The sequence below is a fragment of the Lissotriton helveticus genome, chromosome 9, assembly GCF_964261635.1.
Source record: "Lissotriton helveticus chromosome 9, aLisHel1.1, whole genome shotgun sequence".
NCBI classification, from domain to species: domain Eukaryota; kingdom Metazoa; phylum Chordata; class Amphibia; order Caudata; family Salamandridae; genus Lissotriton; species Lissotriton helveticus.
In genome coordinates, this window is record NC_136070.1 from 955,828,634 (window position 1) to 955,851,010 (window position 22,377).

General features: G+C 48.5%; 1 protein-coding gene across 6 annotated transcripts in view; it reads right to left on the minus strand.

Annotated features, from left to right (window-relative positions):
• C9H3orf62 (chromosome 9 C3orf62 homolog) overlaps positions 1-22,377 on the minus strand; it is a 217,094-nt gene that overhangs the window by 174,081 nt on the left and 20,636 nt on the right. For 2 of the 6 annotated variants that reach the window (XM_078661223.1, XM_078661228.1), the window contains exons 4-5: positions 21,925-22,111; positions 20,971-21,102 (exon numbers count right to left, since the gene is read on the minus strand). The exons of 2 other annotated variants lie outside the window; for them this stretch is intronic. The gene's annotated coding sequence lies outside the window, so the exon portion shown is untranslated. The remainder of the gene's footprint in view (positions 1-20,970; positions 21,103-21,924; positions 22,112-22,377) is intronic. 2 more of the 6 variants (XM_078661224.1, XM_078661226.1) reach the window with 1 other exon arrangement.

Here is a 22,377-nt window from a genome sequence, read left to right on the forward strand (position 1 = left end):
TTCAGAAATGGGTACGCCAGCATACTGGACTGACTTTAGAAAGCCATTGAGAAAGCCAGTGCATTTCATAGGGCACAAGAAGCACAGAAGGGACGAGAGGATCAAAATTGGAAACGACCTGGGAATCCTCCTGTTCGACCGGGAAGTTCCTCCCATAAACCCTATAGACCACCCACCATCAAACCTAAATCAGTCACTCTTTTACCTAATCCCTTACCCCTCCTATCCGGACACCACCTCCACCAGGGCCCCAGTGTTATAATTGTGGGACTTTTGGCCATATAGCTAGGGTTTGCCCTCAGTCTCAGAAAGAGGAGCCTATGGAGGTTGGACTCACCCGTACCTACTATTGTAGCCCCTCCCGGAACCAGTTGCCCCTATCATAGAGAGGGTTCTAGAAAATGGGGAGAAAAGGCAGGCCTTGATAGACACCGGTTGCTTGCAGAGCATAATACAACCGCAAGCTATACATGGAGGTGTCCCACCACTTCTAGGTGAGGTTGACATTCAATGCGTTCATGGGGATACCCGGAGGTATCCTGCGGCTGAGATCCAAATACAGTATGATTCTGGCAAAGCTGCACATCCCCTCCGAGTAGGACTAGTCCCCAAACTACCTGTAGTCCTGGTATTAGGGAATGACTACCCCCACACATTCAAACTAGTAAAAGAAACATGGATGGAGGGGGAAGAATGGAGAAACACTGCCCCGTTTTCCCAAGACTCAGAACCCGGCTTCCCTGAAGGTAAACCAAAGAAAAGTGGAAAACAGAAAAAAACGAGAAAAAAGAGATTGGACAAGAGTAGCCTTACCCCGGAAAAGTGAACCACCTATTTGGAAAGGTGAAAAAGGATTTCATTCCGCCCAAAGAGAAGATCCGACATTACAAGAGGCTTAGAACAGGGCCCAGGACGAGAAAGACCCAGACCAAGTAGGTCCCCAATTTGTTTGTAAAAAGGGGTTACTATATCGAATAGGGGGAGGGATATGCCATTACAACTGTTGGTACCCCAACAGTATAGAGATAAGGTATTATTTCTAGCCCACAGCCACCTACTAGGGGGTGATTTTGGGGAGGAAAAGACAGAAAAAACTGTGTTAGAGAAATTTTACTGGCCTGGCATTTACCGACAAATACGTCAGTATTGTAAGGAATGTCCAATCTGTCAAAAACATAGTAGAGCTACTCCTCCAAAAGCACCTTTACACCCCTTACCCATTATTCAGGAGCCGTTCTCTAGGGTAGGCATGGATATAATTGGGCCCTTGCTCCCCTCCCGAAGCGGATGCCGGTTTGTCCTAGTCCTGGTGGATTACGCCACCCGTTATCCTGAAGCTGTGGCTTTATGTCAGCCCAATGCTATGCAAATTGCTAAAGCAATGATTAACATATTTTCAAGGGTGGGGTTCCCGAGAGAGATAATCACAGACCAGGGAACTCCGTTTGTCTCTCGCCTCTTAAAACAGGTCTGTGTCATGCTGAACATCAAGCAAATTAAAACCACAGCATACCACCCCCAGACTGACGGGCTAGTGGAACGATATAACGCCACACAAAGACCACCTTGAAGAAATTGCTGGATCTTGAAGCCCGTAAATGGGAGGAGATGCTTCCCTTGGCTCTATTTGCAATTAGATGTAAAACCCAAGGGAGTACGGGGTACTCCCCATTTGAATTGCTGTATGAACGACAGCCCGTACTTTATTGGATATGTTGAAAGAAAAGTGGGAAGAAGTACCAGAGGGAATGAAACCCCTCCCCAAATATGTCTGTGAGAGCGAGGGTTTGATAAACAGGCGTGGAGGCTGCAATATGGGTTTAGAAACGGGTTTATTGATAACAGGGGGAAGTGGAAAGGGTTGAGGAGTTAGGTTTCCTTCTTCGTCTGACGTTTCCTGGGATGAGCTGGAGAAACGGGAGGCTTGCAAAGTTGTTTTCTTGCCCTCTGGTTCTTCTGGACCGGGTTGGTTTTTCCAGAGGCCCATAGAAAGATAGAAACAAACAATATAGGGGAACCGTCAGAATGGAGTTCTTTATAAATATACTGATTTTTCCTTCACCACACCGCTGTGATATTTCAGGGATAATCAAGATGCAGGATGGTACTGAATTGTCCTATCAGGAAAACAAAGATGTGGAAGGTAGGGAACTTAAGTGCCTAGGGAAGGGTGAACCGTGTTTATTCACTAGTATATTCCCAAAGCATTCTGGATAACGTAGGTCTTTATCAAGCTTCACCTAGTGCCCCATTGTGCTCTGCCCTCCTGCTATGTCCGCTTCCACCCCCTCCCTCTGTGTGTCCCCGAGCCAGTTACACTCACCGGCCCAGCCGTAACTCTCCTCCGAGTTACGGCCGCCTTCCAGCCTCCTCCGGACACCACCAGTCTTCCGACCAGCTTTCCTCTCCGTCTTCCGGATCTCCAACGTTCTTCCAGTCGGGTCCCGCGTCTTCACTACCGGGTCCCGCGTCTTCACTACCGGGTCCCGCGTCTTCACTACCGGGTCCCGCGTCTTCACTACCGGGTCCCGCGTCTTCACTACCGGGTCCCGCGTCTTCACTACCGGGTCCCGCGTCTTCACTACCGGGTCCCGCGTCTTCTCTCTTCCGCTCCGTCGTGTGACCTCGCCATCCGTCCCCTTCCGCGTCTGCTCTCTCCTCTATGACCTGTCCCCGCGCGCTTCTCATTGGCTTGTGCCTCTCCCTTTCGGGGCATGGGGGTTGAATTTCCGGGTCAAACGGGTGACCGGCATCTTCCTGTGAAAACACGGGAGAGGTACATGGGCGTTGTAGTCCCCTGAAGCGTGGCTGACACCATGGGCGAACCTGCATGTTCCGGGTGAGTGAGGGGTCTTTCTCACATCCCCTTTCCCTTGCTGTCCTTCTAGGGGAACTATTCTGAGGATATCTAGACAAGTAGTCAGCATTCCCTTGGTCTTTCCCTTTCCTGTGTCTAGTCAGAAATCGGTACGGCTGTAAGGAAAGAAACCACCTCAGGACTCTCTCATTGTGACCCTTATTCCTTGCTAGCCACTCTAGAGGGGCATGATCAGTGAAAAGGATAAACTCTCTCCCTTCCAAATAGTACGGTAGGGTTTCTATTGCCCATTTAATAGCAAGAGCCTCTTTTTCAATGGTTGCATAATTATTTTCCCTAGGGAAGAGTTTGCGGCTTATGTACAAGATGGGCTTTTCTCCTTGGGGTGTTTCTTGGGATAAGACAGCTCCTAAACCCAGGTCTGAGGCATCTGTTTGCAAAATAAAAGGACGGGAATAATCAGGGCTGATCAGAACTGAGTCAGAGGTTAGTGAGTTTTTTAAGGCTTCGAAGGAGCATACTACTTCAGCAGGAGGAGATTGTAATATCTCTTCCGTTGGTATGTTTTTCTGTAAAAGATCTGTTAAGGGAGCTGCTGTTTGTGAAAATCCCGGGATAAACCTTCGATAATAACCCAATAATCCCAGGAAGGCTCTCAAATCTTTTTTTGTCCTGGGTAACGGTATCTGGGAAATGGCTGACAATTTGGATGTTTGAGGTCGTATGACTCCTTCGCCTAACAGGTATCCTAAATATTTAACTGTTTGGGCTGCCAAATGACTTTTGGCAGGATTGATTCTTAATCCATGACCTCATAGGGTTTTTATCACTTGAAAGAGGTGAGCCAAATGCTGATCCCAGGTGTCACTGTATATTATGATATCGTCTATGTAGGCTCCAGCATAGGCCTCGTGGGGTTTGAGTATCATATTCATGGCTCGCTGGAATGTTGCAGGCGCTCCATGCAAGCCAAAGGGTAGCATTTTGAAATGGTACAACCCATCCGGGGTTGAGAAAGCCGTCTTTTCTCTGTCTTCGGTCTTTAAAGGGATTTGCCAGTATCCTTTACACAAGTCTAGTGTAATAATATACTTGGCTTTTCCTATCCTTTCCACCATTTCATCCACTCTTGGGAGAGGATAGGTGTCAAACTCAGAAATTTTGTTCACTTCCCTGAAGTAAATACAGAATCTCACTGATCCGTCTGGCTTTGGAACGAACACTATAGGCGAGTTCCATTCGCTTTTAGATGGTTCTATGACATCCAGCTGCAACATCTTTTCTACCTCTTCCCGTATAACCTGCCGGCGAGACTCTGGTACACGGTAAGTTCGTAATCTCACCCGTTTACCCGGAGGGCTTCTGATGGCATGTTCGATGAGATTGGTCTTTCCAGGGGAAGTGGAAAAAACCAGGGACAATGGTTGTAAAACCCTTGTCAGATCATGTGGTAACGTATCAGGCAACTCTGGATCGAAACATTGTTGAAATAGGGGTGTTTGGGGTTCTGCACTATTCACCGACACAGGTACAGGTCCCTCCCATTTCTTTAGTAAGTTCACGTGATATATTTGTGATATCTTCTTCTGGGAATCTGTCTCTATCCTATAGGTCACTGGGGTTACCTGTTGAATGACTTTGTAGGGACTCTGCCATTGACCCAATAACTTATGGTCTGAAGTAGCCATCATAAGCAAAACGAGGTCGCCTACCTCAAAGGACCTAGGTTTCGACCCTCTGTCATATTGTTTCTTTTGGGCTATCTGGGCATTCTCCAGGTTATTCCTAACAATACTCTGAATTTGTTTCAAGTGAGTTTTTAGGTTCGACACATATTCAGGAAGTGGTCTGGTGTAGTTTTGTTCTGTTTCCCACTGTTCCTTAGCCATATCTAGTAAGGTACGCGGTTTATGTCCATACAGTAATTCAAAGGGGGAATACCCTGTGCTTTTCTGTTCTTTACATCTGATGGCAAAAAGAGCCAAGGGAAGAATGTCCTCCCACTTACGGGCCTCCAGATCTAACAATTTTTTTAAGGTGGTTTTAATGGTGGCATTATATCTTTCAACCAACCCATCTGTTTGAGGGCGATAGGCGGAGGTTCGGATTTGCTTCACTCCTAGTTGAGTACAGATGTCTTTCATCATTTTGGAGATAAAGGGAGTTCCCTGATCGGTTAGAATTTCTTTTGGGAAACCCACCCTGGAAAAAACACTAACCATAGCCTTGGCGATATTGGTTGTGTCGGGTCAGCGTAGGGGTATGGCTTCTGGGAACCGAGTAGCATAGTCCACCAGAACCAGTACATACCGGCACCCACTTCTAGACGGCAATAAGGGTCCAATAATATCCATGCCAATCCGTGAGAAGGGTTCATCTATGATGGGAAGGGGAAGCAACGGTGCCCTTAGGGGTTGATAGCGACTGTGTTTTTGACAAACCGGACATTCCCTACAATATCTTTTGACCTGTTGATATATACCCGGCCAGTAGAAATTCTCCAGGATAGTTTTTTCTGTCTTGTCTGTCGCTAAATGTCCCCCCAAAAGATGGCTATGAGCGAGATACAATACTTTCTCTCGGAATGGATTTGGGACTAACAACTGGGCGTCCTGATTCGGGGTGTTCTTTCTATATAACAGGCCGTTAAAAAAAAAAAAAAAAGGACCTACATGTAGTGGATCTTCTTCATCAAGTGCCTTGTTCCATGCTTCCTGAAGGACAGGGTCTTCCCGCTGGGCAGCATGGAAGTTTCGGTCCGATTCCCAAGGATTCTCTACAGGAATTACAGGCACCACCAGGGCCGCTTTCCCTTTTTCGGCCCTCCTCTGTCTGCGACTTTTCCGGATTTTAGGCGTTGGCCATTCTTTTTCAGGCTCTGTAGAGAAAGGTGCGGAGGCTAACCAGTCTTCCACCGCTAGAGAAGACTCCTGCAACAGCTGAGGCAATTTGGCATAATCATTCCCTAGGATGGCTTGTTCAGGTAACAGAGGTATTAGCCCCACCGTTAAGGAGGTCCCGGAGTCTTTCGGATGCTGTACCAACGCCCGAGCAGTTGGATATGGTTTAATGTCGCCATGTACACATTTGATGGCCACCATTCCTTATATAGGACCAATGTGATTACCAAGATCCTGGGGTCTAACTACGCTGTGTAAGCATCCGGTATCTGCTAGGGCAGTAACAGGTTGTCCATTCATGGAAACAGTGCACTTATATGGGGCAGTCTTTGGTCCTCTTGGGGTGAGCAGAAGTAATTACGGGCCACTCCTATCTGTAAATGTAAATGTACAGGAATTTATATAGCGCAAATCACCAAGCGGTTTCTAAGCGCTTGCTTAGGGAACCCGTCCTGGTATTCCCCTGTGAGATAACCCCGGCAGGGTATCCGCAAGGTGAAAGCCAGGCATCCCGCCGCGAGGGGCCATTGTGGAGATTAAGCAAGCTATTGCCCAGAGTCGCAGAGTGTGAACCCGTGAATCGAGTAGGCACCGGAGCTAGAATTGTCGAGTCCATGGACATTTTAGGACTCAAGACCCCGACGAGCCGGGAATTGAACCCTGGTCCCGGGCTGACCTCTGCTTCCAGGTCTGCCTCCTCTAACCAGTGAGCCACACTTCTCCATGGGTTCTTCTTTTTGTGGACAAAACCTTGCTATGTGCCCCATTCCCCCACACTGAAAACATTGGGGTCCTGTCACAGGGGGTCGTACAAACGGGATGCTGGGCACTGGGCTGCTGGGAACAAGCGCAAGAGGTTCTGGTTTTTTCACAACTGGGGGTCTAGGAAGCCGATTTTGCGTGTGTCCACCGGTTTCCCCCGAAACTTCTTCCCTACCTTTTTGGAAGTCCTGCGCCCTATTATAAGCACTGGCTATCTCCACGGCTGTTTCCAAGGTAAGGTTTGCTTGCTGTCTAACCCACCGTTGGATAGGTGGATAGAGGGACGTTAAGTACTGTTCTAAATAAATTTTAGCCATGATCCCCTCCTTATCGGTGGTAGCCGGTTTCAACCAACGATCTGCCATGTCCTTTACTCTGAAATATAAGGCGCGAGGAGTTTCTTGTGGACCTTCCTTCATTTGTCTCAATTTTAGTCTATATGTTCCATCGTCAACTCCTAGTCTTTCCAGGATACATTTCTTTATGTCCGCATAAGGAACAACCCCTTGTAGGGTAGCTGCCTGGTAGGCCGCTTGTAAGTCACCAGACAATAGTGGACCTAAATACTGGCCCCATGTCTCGGCGGGCCATGAGGCTGCATTCGCCATTCGCTCAAAGTTACCAAAGAAGAAATCGGAGTCTTCTCCTGCTACATAGCGCTGTAATACCACAGATGGTAGGGTAGAATGGCCCCGTTGATGGCCCAGGGCTTCTGTAAGTTTGCCCATAGCGGTTTCATGAGTCTGTCCCTGTCCAGCTATGGCCTGTTGTAACTTGCCTCGGTCTTCCTCTACAACGGTCAGGAAACGTTCCATGACTTTGCTGAGGTGTTCCTGATTCTCGGCCATTCTTGCGAGGGCAGCCTCCATGTCGCCTTTCAATCCCACTTCTGACACCACTTGTGAGAGCGAGGGTTTGATAAACAGGCGTGGAGGCTGCAATATGGGTTTAGAAACGGGTTTATTGATAACAGGGGGAAGTGGAAAGGGTTGAGGAGTTAGGGTTCCTTCTTCGTCTGACGTTTCCTGGGATGAGCCGGAGGAACAGGAGGCTTGCAAATTTGTTTTCTTGCCCTCTGGTTCTTCTGGACCGGGTTGGTTTTTCCGGAGGCTCATAGAAGGATAGAAACAGACAATATAGGGGAACCACCGCACCCTAGTCCAGCGCCTCAGCAACATCGGTATCCAAGAGAAGGCACTGGAGTGGATCATCTCGTCCCTCGCCGGAAGAACACAAAGAGTCCACCTCCCCCCGTTTCGCTCCGAGGCCACCGAAGTCATCTGCGGCGTCCCGCAAGGATCTTCACTCAGCCCCACCCTCTTCAACATCTACATGAAACCTCTCGCAGCCATCGCACGCCAGCACAACCTCAACATCATCTCTTACGCCGACGACACCCAGCTGATCCTCTCCCTCACCAGAGACCCCGACACCGCCAGAACCTGCCTACACGAAGGGATGAAAGACGTCGCCGAGTGGATGAAGGACAGCCGCCTGAAACTGAACTCTGACAAGACGGAAGTCCTCATCCTGGGATCTTCGCCCTCCGCCTGAGACGACTCCTGGTGGCCCCCAGCCCTGGGCACCGCATCCAAGCCAACCGACCACGCACGCAACCTGGGCTTCATCCTGGACCCCTCCCTCTCGATGACCAGACAAGTCAACGCCGTCGCCTCATCGTGCTTCAACACCCTGCGTATGCTTCGCAAGATCTTCCGCTGGATCCCGACCGAGACCAGGAAGACTGTCACCCAGGCACTCGTCACCAGCCGACTGGACTACGGAAACGCCCTCTACGCCGGAACCACAGCCAAGCTACAGAAAAGACTCCAGCGCATCCAGAACGCCTCCGCCCGACTCATCCTGGATGTCCCCCGACGCAGCCACATCTCCAGCCACCTGAGGAACCTGCACTGGCTCCCCGTCGACAAGAGGATCACGTTCCGGCTCCTCACCCACGCACACAAGTCTCTCTACGACCTGGGCCCCAAGTACCTCAACCACCGCCTGACCTTCTACACGCCCACCCGCCAGCTACGGTCCACCAGCCTCGCCCTCGCAGCCGTACCACGCATCCGAAGAGCCACCGCCGGAGGAAGATCCTTCTCTTACCTGGCTGCCAAGACTTGGAACTCCCTCCCCATCCACCTTCGGCTGACCCAGGACCATCTCGCCTTCAGGAAACAACTCAAGACCTGGCTGTTCGAGCAGTAGCACACCCCTCCCCCCCAAGCGCCTTGAGACCCTCCCGGGTGAGTAGTGTGCTATACAAATGGCATGATTGATTGATTGATTGAACCGTCAGAATGGAGTTCTTTATAAATATACTGATTTTTCCTTCACCACACCGCTGTGATATTTCAGGGATAATCAAGATGCAGGATGGTACTGAATTGTCCTATCAGGAAAACAGGGACGTGGGAGGTAGGGAACTTAAGTGCCTAGGGAAGGGTGAACCGTGTTTATTCACTAGTACATTCCAAAAGCATTCTGGATAACGAGGGTCTTTATCAAGCTTCACCTAGTGCCCCATTGGGCTCTGCCCTCCCGCTATGTCCGCTTCCACCCCCTCTCTCTGTGTGTCCCCGAGCCAGTTACACGCACCGGCCCCGCCGTAACTCTCCTCCGAGTTACGGCCGCCTTCCAGCCTCCTCCGGTCACCACCAGTCTTCCGACCAGCTTTCCTCTCAGTCTTCCGGATCTCCAACGTTCTTCCAGTCGGGTCCCGCGTCTTCGCCACCGGGTCCCGCGTCTTCTCTACCGGGTCCCGCGTCTTCACCACCGGGTCCCGCGTCTTCACCACCGGGTCCCGCGTCTTCACCACCGGGTCCCGCGTCTTCACCACCGGGTCCCGCGTCTTCACCACCGGGTCCCGCGTCTTCACCACCGGGTCCCGCGTCTTCACCACCGGGTCCCGCGTCTTCACCACGGGGTCCCGCGTCTTCACCACGTCCGTCGTGTGACCTCGCCGTCCGTCCCCTTCCACGTCTGCTCTCTCCTCTATGACCTGTCCCCGCGCGCTTCTCCTTGGCTTGTGCCTCTCCCTTCCGGGGCATGGGGGTTGGATTTTCGGGTCAAACGGGTGACCGGCGTCTTCCTGTGAAAACACGGGAGAGGTACATGGGCGTTGTAGTCCCCTGAAGCGTTGCTGACACCATGGGCGTACCTGCATGTTCCGGGTGAGTGCGGGGTCTTTCTCACAATGTCCTAAATCAAAAAACACATTTAGGACAAATTCGTAGCATAGTGGCCAATTATATGGAACAAGCACAGGCCGTTCAGTATAATAAAAAGGCTAAAAATCGAAGTCTAGAGGTAAACGATTTTGCTCTATTGATGATACCTTCATCAGATCACAAATTACTAGGACAGTGGCAGGAACCCTATCGGGTCATTGAAAAAGTCACTCCGGTAACATACCGATTGGAGTTAGATCCAAAAAGGAAAACACACACACAGATCTTTCATATCAATCTACTAAAAAAATGGCAGGGGGCCCCTCCAGTTTTACTATGGATTCTGGAGACATCCTTTTTATTCCTTCAAAGCACTGACGTGGATTTACCAAATCAAGAGAGGCAGGAGTTAGAAGGTAGGTTAAAACCTCTTTCCAAGGTGTTTTCCCTTGAACCGGGGAGAACAATGATTATATAACATGCCATCCATACACCCCCAAGTAAGAGGGTAAAACTACGGCCTTATCGTATCCCTGAATCACGCAGGCAAGCGGTAGAACAAGAGGTGCAAAATATGTTACACATGGGCATAATAGAACCCTCTAACAGTGAATGGAATTCGCCCATAGTTTTGGTGCCTAAGCCAGATGGGTCTATCCGCTTCTGCATCGATTTTCGGGAGGTTAACAAGATCTCTCAGTTTGATTCCTATCCACTCCCGAGAGTCGATGAGATGGTGGAGCGACTTGGCACGGCCCAGTACATTAGCACTTTAGATCTGTGTAAAGGGTACTGGCAGGTCCCATTAAATCCCCAAGATAGAGAAAAGACGGCCTTTTCCACTCCTAGTGGGTTATACCATTTCAAGGTCTTACCCTTTGGTTTGCATGGGGCTCCGGCCACTTTTCAAAGATTGAATGAATGAATGAATGAAATGAAATTTATAATGCGCAACTAAGCCCGTAGGCATCAAGGCGCCTAACAAAGTAAAATCAAAAAGGCAGAACCCAAGCTAAGGATAGGCTATGGCAAACAGCCATGTCTTAAGGGCCTTTCTAAAGGCTTGCTTTGAGGGAAGAGTTTTAATATCAGAAGGCAGAGAGTTCCACAACCTTGGGGCCAAAGTTGAGAAGGCTCTGCCACCCCACCTAGCTCTACGGACACGGGGGATGGATAGCAAGGCTTTATTGGCCGAGCGCAGGGATCTGGAGGGGGCATAAGGATTTAGCAGATCCCTTATGCCTCCTGACTTGTTCGAGGCCAGGGCCCCATAGATCAAGCAAAGGGACTTGAATGAGATCCTGGCCTCGATTGGAAGCCAATGCAGTGCTTTCCTGGCAGCCGTAGCAGAGGCCCGCCTGGGAAGATCTAGTACGAACTTTGCAGCTGCATTCTGCACCATTTGGAGTCGCATTATAAGACTCTTGTTAATGCCAAGGTATAGGGCATTGCAATAATCTAGTCTTGAGCCTATCAATGCAACTACTATTTGCTTTCTTGCTTGGGGCGACAGGTAATGTTTTATATTCCTCAGGATGTTTATTATGCCCCAGCAGGTGGAAATGGTCCTACTTACTTGCTGGCCCAGCCCCAAATAAGGGTAAATCATGACTCCTAGGTTCCTAGCCAAAACAGTGGGTGTAGGGCACACTCCCAGAGATGGAGGCCACCATTCCGCCGACCAGATATCCTCCTTGCCTCCGAACACCAGAATTTCTGTCTTCTCGCCATTGAGCTTCAATGAATTGCAAATCATCCATTGAGCCACTGCCTCCATGCAGTGTCTAAAATTGGAGGCAGCCGAGATGACAGGTTGGGCGAGAGACATCAATATCTGTGTGTCGTCGGCATAGGAGACTACCTCCATCCCGTAAGATCTAATAAGCCTGGCAAGTGGGGTCACATAGATGTTAAAAAGGGTCGGACTTAATGCCGACCCCTGAGGGACCCCACACTGCACAGGGAGGGATGGAGATAGGAACTCCCCCAGCTTAACTCTCTGTTCCCTCTGGCCAAGGAAGGAGGATAGCAGACTAAGTGCAGGCCCCTCCACCCCTATCTCCCTCAGACGAGATGTTAACACTGAGGGAGACAGGGTATCAAACGCAGCCGTAAGGTCTAATAGGATAAGGAGAGTGGTCAGGCCCTTGTCCACTCTGGTACGGATGTTATCAAGCACCATGGTAAGGGCCGACTCCGTGCTGTGCTCTCTTCGGAATCCATGCTGCGAGTGATCTAAAAGGCCAGAGGTTTCCAGGAAGGCAGCAAGATGCTGGTTGAGGTGGGTTTATTTATTTATTTATAGGCTTATAACGCGCCGGCATCACACCCGAAGGTGTATCTCCGCGCGGAGCTGTGAAGTAGACAGGTCGAGCAGCGCTCCTCCTAGAATAGTGCTGTCTTTAGGCATTTCCTGAAGACTAAATGACTCGGGCATTCTCTGAGGGAAAGGGGAAGATTGTTCCATAGACGTGGGCCCATGACGGAGAGGGCGCGGCCTCCCTGTCTGGTCTTGTAATGTCTGGGAACCTGAAGTAACAGTTGGTTACTGGACCTAAGATTGCGGGAAGGGCGGTGATACACAAATTTCTCTGCCAGATAGTGAGGTCCCAGATTGTGAAGACTCTTGTGTACCACACAGCAGATCTTGAATTCCACCCGTTTCCGGATAGGAAGCCAGTGGAGGGCCTTGAGGAGGGGCAGGAATCTTTGCTGGGGCTGGGAGCAGCGAAATGGGGCGGAAGTTTTTAAGAACGCCCGGGTCCAAAGTAGGCTTTTTTAACAGTGGTTTAACCACCGCTCTTTTCCATTGTGGCGGGAAGGTCCCCTCTCTCATTGCCCTGTTCATGATCTCTAGCAACCAGGGCAAGAGAGTCTCCTTGCATTGTTTAAGAAGTTTTAGAGGGCACGGGTCTAAAGGAGACCCTGACCTGGTCTTCAAAAGGAGAACTTCAAGTTCCTTCAGGGAGAGGGGGTGGAAGCTGGAAAAACACCCTAACGGTATCTCCTCCGAAGATGTTAATGGAGGGACAGGAACGCTCAGAGAGGAAGATAATGCCGACCTCTGAGATTCTAAGGCCGAATAAATGTCCACAATTTTTGATTGGAAAAATTGTGCAACATCGTCACAGAGCCGCTGTGAACTAACCACGGGGTCCGGTACTTTCAAAGAGGTGAGCGTGTCTACGATCTTAAACAGCTCTTTCGGCGAGGAGAGTGGGGAGGTCAACGAGGTAAAATACTCTTGTTTAGTCCTTATCACCTCAGTTTTATACTCCTTTAGGAGGGATTTGTGACTATCCCTCTCTCGCGGATCCCAGCTAGTCCTCCAAAGGCGTTCCTGTCTTCGAACTCCCTGTCTAAGGAGTCTTAATGATTCCGAAAACCACGGCGCCGATGGGCTTTTCCTCGCGGAATAGCAAAGTGAGGCAGGGGCCAGGTCATCAATGGCAGTTCTAATAGCAGTATCAAATCTGTCTACTGTTTTCCCTACGTCCTCCTCAGAGGTAATCCGTCGACTGGGCAGTCTAGGGGCAAGCATATCATTAGAAATGTTTTTGAGGTTGCGTCTCAGTTCCATTTTACTTGGCTCATTCCCCTTACTCTTGGCAGTCGGGAATGTTAATTCTAAAGGAATCGCAAAATGATCCGACCAGGAGAGAGGGATGGGAGTCCCGGTAGTTAGCCGGGGGTCGTTAGAAAAGACCCCATCAAGCACATGACCTGCTTGATGGGTGGGATCATTAACTAGTTGTTTCATCCCATATCCGGAGAAAGTATCCAATAGGGAAAGAGTATCCTTTGACTCCAGATTTTCCAAATGGAAATTCAAGTCCCCCAGGACAGTAAAATGCTCACAGCCAAAGTGTGGCTCTAAAATGTTGAGCATATGTTGGCTAAAAACTGTCCTGGTACCCAGTGGCCTATAAATGAGGAGGCCCGTGAACGGAACTGCATAAGGTCCGTTGATAGAAAACTGGAGGACCTGAAAGGAACTTTGCAGTGTGGAGAGAGGGATGGTGTGGCAGGAAAAGCAGTCTCTATAGAGGATGCCCAGCCCTCCCCCAACACGTCCCACTCTGTCCTCTCTCACCAGCAGGTAACCATCCGGTACTGCCTCAACCAAATCAGGTCCCGAAGAATCCTTGGCCCACGTTTCGGTGATAAAGACCCATGCGGGTTGTCTAAACATAACGAAATCCTTGAAAGCAAGATTATTCTTAATCAAGGACCTCGCATTTATGAGAAACCCCTGATCGTTCCTCATCAAGATTCCTGATTTAGTATTCGATACTGGCGGTATGAAAGCCGCAGATGGAACCGGCACCATATGGTTAACCCAGAAGCAGTGACAGCCCAAGGGGGTCAGAAACGACTCAGGGGCGTACCTATGGTGGCAGGACCGTAAGGGTGGCTTGAGACTCAGCAGTTCCTGCCAAGAGTAGCTGATCTCCGTACACTCACCGTCAGCAAGTCCAGTCTCCCAGCGGTCCAGCGCGGACGGGCGCAGACGGGCTGGACTCTGGCGTGACTCCGGCGTTACTGCGGCACACATGCCGCGCGCACACGCCGCGCGCTTGCATGGCGCGTCTAAATAGGGCTCTAGCGAGTCAGCCTGACCGCTAGAGCGCTCCCAGCTACCAGGTATTAAGACCGTGTGAAAGATTTGCAGCAGCCTATATTGACGACATAGTTATTCATAGTTCGTCATAGGAGGAACATCTATCTCACCTTACTAAAGTATTACAAGAATTAGGGAAAAGTGTACTGACCATCAATCCTGCCAAAAGCAAACTGGCATCACGATCGGTGAAATATTTGGGATATCTTCTAGGAGAGGGATATATAAAGCCTCAAGAAGAAAAGATAACAGCTATCACACCCATTCTCTTTCCTAAAACCAAAAGAGAACTAAGAGCTTTCCTTGGGGTACTGGGATATTACAGAAGATTCATCCCAAATTTTTCTCAGGTGGCTTCCCCCTTGACAGATTTATTAAAGAAAGGGACCAAAACAGAACAAGAATTGAGACAACCCTCCCCTAAACTCACCGAGGCCTTTAGGAAGTTAAAACAGGCCCTTACCTCCCGACCCGTCTTACTTAGCCCTGATTACACTAAACCGTTTGTATTACAAACAGACGCCTCTGACACAGGATTAGGGGCGGTATTGTCCCAGTTGAATTCTCAGGGTCAGGAAAGACCTATACTCTACATTAGTAGGAAATTATTTACCCGAGAAAAAAAGGTACGCTGTGATTGAGAAAGAGGCCTTAGCAATCAAATGGGCTATAGAAACCCTTAGGTATTACCTAGAGGGCAGGGAATTCACTCTGTATACAAATCATGCCCAACTCGAATGGCTAGCTAAAAACAAAGGACACAATGACAGGATTCTTCGATGGTTTTTAAACACTCCATGTGATGGGTGGTGAGGTGGAGGGTGCTTTTGTGTATGATGGCAATGCCGCCACCTGGCTTTTTGATGCGGTCCTTGTGAACGATCTTGTAGCCATCCAGGGTGGCAGTGGCGATGTCCAAGTTTCCGTGAGGAAATCGATGTCGGGGTGACGTAGCCGAGTAGGTCCTAGATCTCCACAGCGCATTTGTGGGGGGAGCGTGTGTTGAGCAGAATACAGCCGGGGCAGTCGGGTCCGGTATTTGTCGGTTGTGAGGTGGGTGGGGCTGGTGTGCGGTGGCAGACGAAGGTACAGTGGCAGACGAAGGTACAGCTGCAGTCTCAGCAGGAAAAAGGGCCCTGGGTGTCATCCGGCAACAGGCAGAGTGGCATACGGTGTTGAGGGCGAGGAGGGTGCTGGAGTCGTAGCGGTGGATGGTCCAAGGACCAGGGCCCATGGTGTTGGGCACGGTCCAGGTGTCTTCAGCATGCCAGTGGGGCCCCCTTTGCGCAGCCGCACTGTGACCGGCGTTCAGTAGTGTGAGGGGTAGGGCTGGACAACTAGGAGGCAGGAACAGTGAGAAGTGTTGCTGTCAGGGGCAGTGGGAAGTGGCACTGGCGGGAGCAAGGCTCCAGGGGATGAGCAGCGGCGGGGAGACAGCGAGGAAAAGGCGCGACAGTGACAAGAGGAAAAGTGAAAAAATGCAGAAAGCAACAGTAAAGCAGAAAAATGCAGTAAGTGAAAAAGTGACAGAAAGCAGAAAATATGAAAGGCGAAAAAATAGATCAGGGGAAGAGGCAGCAAAGCAGAGAGACAGAAGGCTGCTGACAAGCTGTCAACCCCAATCAGGGTGCCCCAGCCGCGTGAGTCAGCAGTCACTCACTGTCAGTCTCTGGCGGATATCAGGCCCTGCATGAGGCAGCAGGAGGGGGCTGCAACATCTTAAGATACCGGAGCCCGCACCCATGAAAGATGTTTGAACAGAGTTAATTGTCTTTCCTGGGACAGGAACACCATCCCCAGATCCATCCGGAAGAGAGCCCTGAGGAACTTCAGAACCTGGGAGGGCTGAAGAGACGACTTACTGTGGTTGATGAGGAACCCTAAAAAATCCAGAAGATGACAGACCAGAGCCACATCCTCCGTTGCCTGAGAGAAAGAAGGAGAAACAATCAACCAATCATCAAGGTAAGGAAAAACCTGAATGCCCCGGGAATGGAGAATACCCACCAAGAGGGTCAAGAGCTTAAAGGAAACCTGTGGCGCAGATAAAAGGCCGAAAAGAAACACCTGGAACTGGAGGTGCTGGGTTCCTACCGCAAATCGCAGAAACCTCTGATCCGCCTGATGGATGGGAACATGGAGGTAGGAGTCTGTGAGGAGGAGCCGGCGTTTACCCCCGTAATCAGCCCCCATCGGAGCCTTACACAAGAACTGCTGAGCCCGGGACAGGAAGAGTTAACTAATGCGGAGACCTCTTCCCTGCAGGAGAACCACAGCCAATGGGAAGGACCCTGGGCAATTAGGAGGGCGGAGTTGGAGAACGAAGGGGAGAACCCGGAAGACGCCAACAGAGAGAGGAAAAACGCGCGGACACCAACGTGGAACAGCGGAGACCCGGACCCTCAGGAGCAGTACCGCGCCGCCGAAAGAGACGAGGATGACGCTGCAGAAGAGGAGGCTGAGTCGTGGTCCGAGGACTGGTGGACAGCCCCGGAGGACGCCTATGTGCCGCCGTAACTCTGGAGAGGTACGGCTTTCACGGTGCGTGGCTTGGGGTTGGGAGACAGTTGTGGGTTGGCGTGTGTTTTTTTTTTTGGTTTATGTTTGCTGTTTGCTTTGTTTTCCTGCCGCTATCTGACTCGGGAGGGGGCAGGATAGAGAAGGGGGGTTCCCTTAAGTGGACTCTCTGCGCATAGCACGTTCTCGGTTGGGGTTCAGAACTGTGGTTCATTGATTGTGCTGGATACCTCCCTGAATTTTTTATAAAGCCTCACACTCTTTGGTTGTTGTAAACGCCACACGCGTAACGTGGGTACGGGCTCAAGTAAAGCCTTCTACCAGTTGAAGTCCTGAAGAAAGGACCCGTGTAAACATTAAATGAGTCTAAAGACAGAACCTGTGAAAGACTCTTCCTTTACTTCTTCACTCCTCTCGTTTTCATCTCTCATTGTACCTCTCTCATCTCAAGTGCACCTGGGAATAATTTCACATCCTTGGTGGTGGTACGCCTCTCAACAAAATATCCAACAGTATACTTGCCGTCTGGATCTTCTCTCCTTACACGCTACCCGGGGGAAAAGTCATTAACACCTGCCCAGAGAGAAGATCGCCCTATCAGAGGAAGATACCCACCAACCCAGAAGACGACGCCCTTCATTATCTCTTTGTTTGTTGAATACATTGACTTTAAATAAACGCGACCATAGATTCACGCATAAGACCTCCTAGTTTCTTTTTCCGCCCATCCCTCTCACAGCGTCTATCAGGGCGAGCGAGAGAAGGTAGCACCCATGTGCACCAGCGGGAGGATAGACTGCAAAGTCACCATTTAGAAATGACGATGAGGAACGTAGAGATTCACCCCCTTCAGATCCACCACAGAGTGCAAGTGTTGGATCTGAAAGATACCAAGTCCATGGTATCCTTCTTGGAGACCAGAAAGAGGATGGAATAACAATCCATGCCACTTTCCAGGAGCGGAACCTATACTATCGCAACCTTCTCCAAGAGAAGCTGAATGCCCTCCAGCAAGGCCGCCTGCCTCAGAGGATGTCGTCGCTGAAGAGTCTCCCTGAACACAGGAGCGGGGCGAGATGAAAACTGGATCCGGTAACCTTCTGAACTGCCCAGGGATTGGAAGGACCCAAAGAGGAATGACAAAAGAAGCGAAGGCGACCCCCAACTGGAAAAGGCTGATAGTATCTGGTTTGGAGAAGGAGTGGAGGCAGAACCACCGGAGTGAAAAGTAACTGGTTACCTCCAGGGGGCCCCTGTCCATGGCCCCTGCCGTGAAAGGGCTGCTGAGCACGCCTAGCTGAAGGAAAGGCAAAAGTGGAGCGATAACCAAACCTCGACCCCGAAAAGGAGGCAGAACAGGAGCTACAAGCTTCCGATTTTCAGCCGACTGCTTGACCAAGTCCTCCAGCTGGGGGCCAAACACTTTGGAACCCTAAAACGTTAATTTGAGCAGAACAGACTTCTAAGAGGACTCCGCCTTACAAGTCTGAATCCAAATATGATGACAAGCTCCTGAAGCAGCTCCTGAAGCAGCTGCCGCCGCACAAAAATAATCAAAGGAAATTTCCGACAGGTACCACACCTGGAGTTCCATGAGATCCTACAAAGAGGGGGCATCCTCCCCCTCATTCAACCGATGAGTAGTGCCTGGAAATCCGTCAACAGGGACTGGACCATGTGAATAGGACACATTGCAACGCATGCTTTTACAACGCGGTTTTTACATCGCAACATACATTACAACGCATTTTTAGAAACTACATTTACAGTGCATTCCATTACAACGCATACCATTACAACGCAAAATACTTTCAGGGTAACAGTAGGGTAAGTTTCGGATAGTGTAGGGTAAAATTACTATTACCACTCCAGTGAGTACAACAATAGGGTAAGTGTTGAATAGTGTAGGGGTAAACATTACTATTCCCACTCCAGTGAGTGCAAGAGTAGGGTAAGAATGCAACAGAAGGGTAAGACCACTGACTCATTGTCAGTGAAACTGCTCTCCCTCCCTCGCAGCTGCCCTTGCCCTAGTCCATGGTGACAGAATTTAGTAGGACCATTTTGTCTACATGACGAGATGTACTTTAGAATCAATTTTTGCTATAATATTGACTGTACACTGCACTGTATGTTTAAGTTTTCTGCACTGTATAGAATTGATGAGCACTTTGTTCTTTGCAAAAAAATCCTCATTGTTTATTAATGTGTATATATTGACAAGAAAGACAAGAAAGCTTTGGTCTAGTTTGTTTAGTGACAGGGCGATTGTTTTGTAAATCCGATATGAATTCAGTCAGTCAAAAAGTCTTTATTTCGATTTGCACCATAAAAGACAAGAACAATTCTAGCACAATCATCATAAAAATACCACAATAAAATTCATAAAATTCATAATCCAGTACATTTAAAAACCTGTTAAAAACGTATTAAAAGTAAATACAAAGACACCCGACTGATACAGTTCAAATATAAATTTAAAAAGATACATAGAGAATAATTAAAAAAATACATATACATCAGGCTGCAATATAGACACAATGTGTTCTGTCCTAAGTCCGTAAATCCGATATGAATATATCCCAAAGATAATTAAAAATCGTTTGGGTACAATTACGTTTGTTTAATCTATTGTGTCAGAGGCAATTTTCTTTTCATACGAGGACTAGTCTGGCGGCGGTGTTCTGTATCGTCTGGAGCTTGCAGAGTAGAGACTTGTTGATGCCTGCATAGAGGGCTTTTCCGTAGTCAAGTCTGCTGGTTATAAGTGCGTGGGTTACTGTCTTCCTTGCCTTGGGTTGGATCCATTTGAAAGTCTCACGGCGGATGCAGAGGGAGTTGAAGCAGCTGGAAATGACGGCGTTGACCTGTCGGTTCATGGAGGGAGGAGTAGAGTACGATGCAGAGGTTTCTGCGTGGTCCGTGGGTTTAGAGAGGAAGGGTGTCAGTCTGATCCTTTGGCTTCTGCCGGTGAGGAACGAGCGGATCCAGTCGAGGGCGGTTCCTTGTATGCCGGCGTCATGTAGTCTGGCGGCGAGTGTGCGGTCGGAGATGGTGTTGAATGCTGCTGACCGGTCGAGTACCATCAGGGCTGCGGTGTGGCCGTGGTCGAGGAGGGTGCAGATGTCATCTATGGTGGCGAGTAGGGCAGTCTCGGTGCTGTGGTTGCTGTGGAATCTGGATTAGGAGTGTTCGAGGATGGAGTGGTCTTCGATGAACCTTGTTAGTTCATACTTACTATATGACGACTTCATGACAACTGCAAGGGGAGTGTGAATTACTACTGTGGGACTTCAGGAAACATTTTGATGGCTATTGGTAACCAATGAATAATTTATTATAGAGTCAGGGTAGTAATACTCATTGCTGATACTATGACGACATGAAAACATTCTATGGTCACATCTTCTCAAATTAAGGGGGGAGAGGAGTTGGCCTAACGGCTAAGGCGCTCGACCTCGGACCTGGGGATCTGGGTTCGAGTCTCGGTAACAACGCTAAAACCTCCTGTGATTCTGGGCAAATCACTTAATCTCCCTGTAACTAAAAATGAAAGTGCGTGTCCTCATGTAAAAAAAAAACTTGTGCTATGTAAAGCGCTCTGATGCCTGATTCGGTTCGGGTCTAGTTCGCGCTATATAAAACTACCAAAAGAAAGAAAAAAAAAGTGCCCATCAAGTACTTCAGATCAACGAATATGTTGCTAAGCAAGTGCTTTGAGGTGCATGACCTATGTACCATCCGGTACAATAGAAAACTGTATTTGAATGTAATAAATGTACCTTGTTTATACAGTCCAATGAATTCCAAGTAACTAATAACAAGCTAAAATGAAACCACGGCTTTTGCATAATACTTTATTGTTCTGCACAATAAAAAGTTGTGGTGGAGTAAGGGGGGGGGGGTATAAAAATAATTCATAAAGAAGGCTTTTAATTGGTGATACTCCCTCACTCTGAGATTGCCTTAATTTGTGTATAAGACATGACCTGACTTTTTCTAATATTGTGATGTGTGGGAAAAGACTAAACAAACACAGGTTAAATTAAATGGATTCAAAATGATTTATAAATTCTATTTTATTTAACTGAAGCACATACCAGGTCCCAAAAGGGCTCAGATTACCATAAAATAGAATAGTTAAATTAGACAAGAAATGGTAGTGAAAACTAGTACTTTGTTTGCTTCTAGGATTGCTAGTTTCTTCAGTTTTCTTCTGGCAAGTCAGATCTGTGGCAAGTTTTCACTGCATCCTTTTGATGTTCATGGTTGGCCAGCTTTTGGCCTTGTACACATGTTTCATACACTCTGTAAGGATAACAAAACCATAGATTAGGACCATAGATTAGGGGGACAAGCAGTGCTTTACAAGTTTCACCGATTGATTTTTCAAAGAGGGTGCTGCCTTCAAAATGCAACAAGTCTATAAGCGTCCAACATTTTGCTTATGGAGAGTGGTGACAGGAGCATGAGTGATTGTAGGCAATTTGTCATGTTGGAGGCGGAGAAAGAACATTTCTATTTCATTTTGCTTATGGAGAGTGGTGACAGGAGCATGAGTGATTGTAGGCAATTTGTCATGTTGGAGGCGGAGAAAGAACATTTCTATTTCTGAACGGCGATAAAGAAAGAAGTAGATTCAAAAGAACAATCTCATAGTTAAGAGTGTGTATCCAGAGATGTCAATCAGCTAAGCTTTCACTTTTTGATCTCTTGCTCAAAGAAGGATGAAAGAATGCCTTCCTAGCTGTGCCCTGCATGGACCCAATTGTTAGAGAGGATAAAGTCTTCAGGGACCGTGTTCAATTAGTTAAGAGAATGTTCTGCCAACAAGTATCTGGCGCCTAAAAGGATCCTACACCCAAGTTGTAAAACAGTGCAGCTTATCAACAGTGCAAGTGCGAGGTTTTGCTCGGAGTGGTGTGGCCATCAGTGCAGTTTGTGGTCACCAAACTTCACGTTAGAGCTCTTTCCCTGGGACCAGGGCACATCTGCTCATCCTCATTTCGAGACAGTTAAGAATGGAAAGGCAATACAAAACAGCAACAACAGAATCTTTATATGCTCACTGGATAGGCTATGGAACCACATGTAATGAATGTTTTGTGGTAATTGAGACATGTGAACTACCTTACTAAGCATAAACCTTTTCTTCATCAAGGGCAGCAGTTCCATTATGAGCCCTGGCAATACCTCTGCCACTTTGTTTGGTAAAAAAGGATCTCACTCAAACCAATGAGGAGAAAACGTGCACTGTCCCAAGCATACTTGGCCTTTTTCAACAGCTCGCGCAGTCCTCTTTGGGATAAGGTCATTCCTATATCAGGAAGAATCAGTGGAACATTTCATTATCTCCTGCACAGCAGCCTAAACATAGCCACACAACGTATTAACATATATACCATCATAATATTTTAAACATAATTTAAATATATAGTGGTAGCCTGTGGAAAGTAATCGGACATCTAGGCATAGCTCACCTAACAGTGACAAAAATTATGTTTTTAAATCCATAAAAATAAACTAGATAAGCATGAAATAATTACACAATAAAACTTTCAGTTTGTAACAGATATATATCAA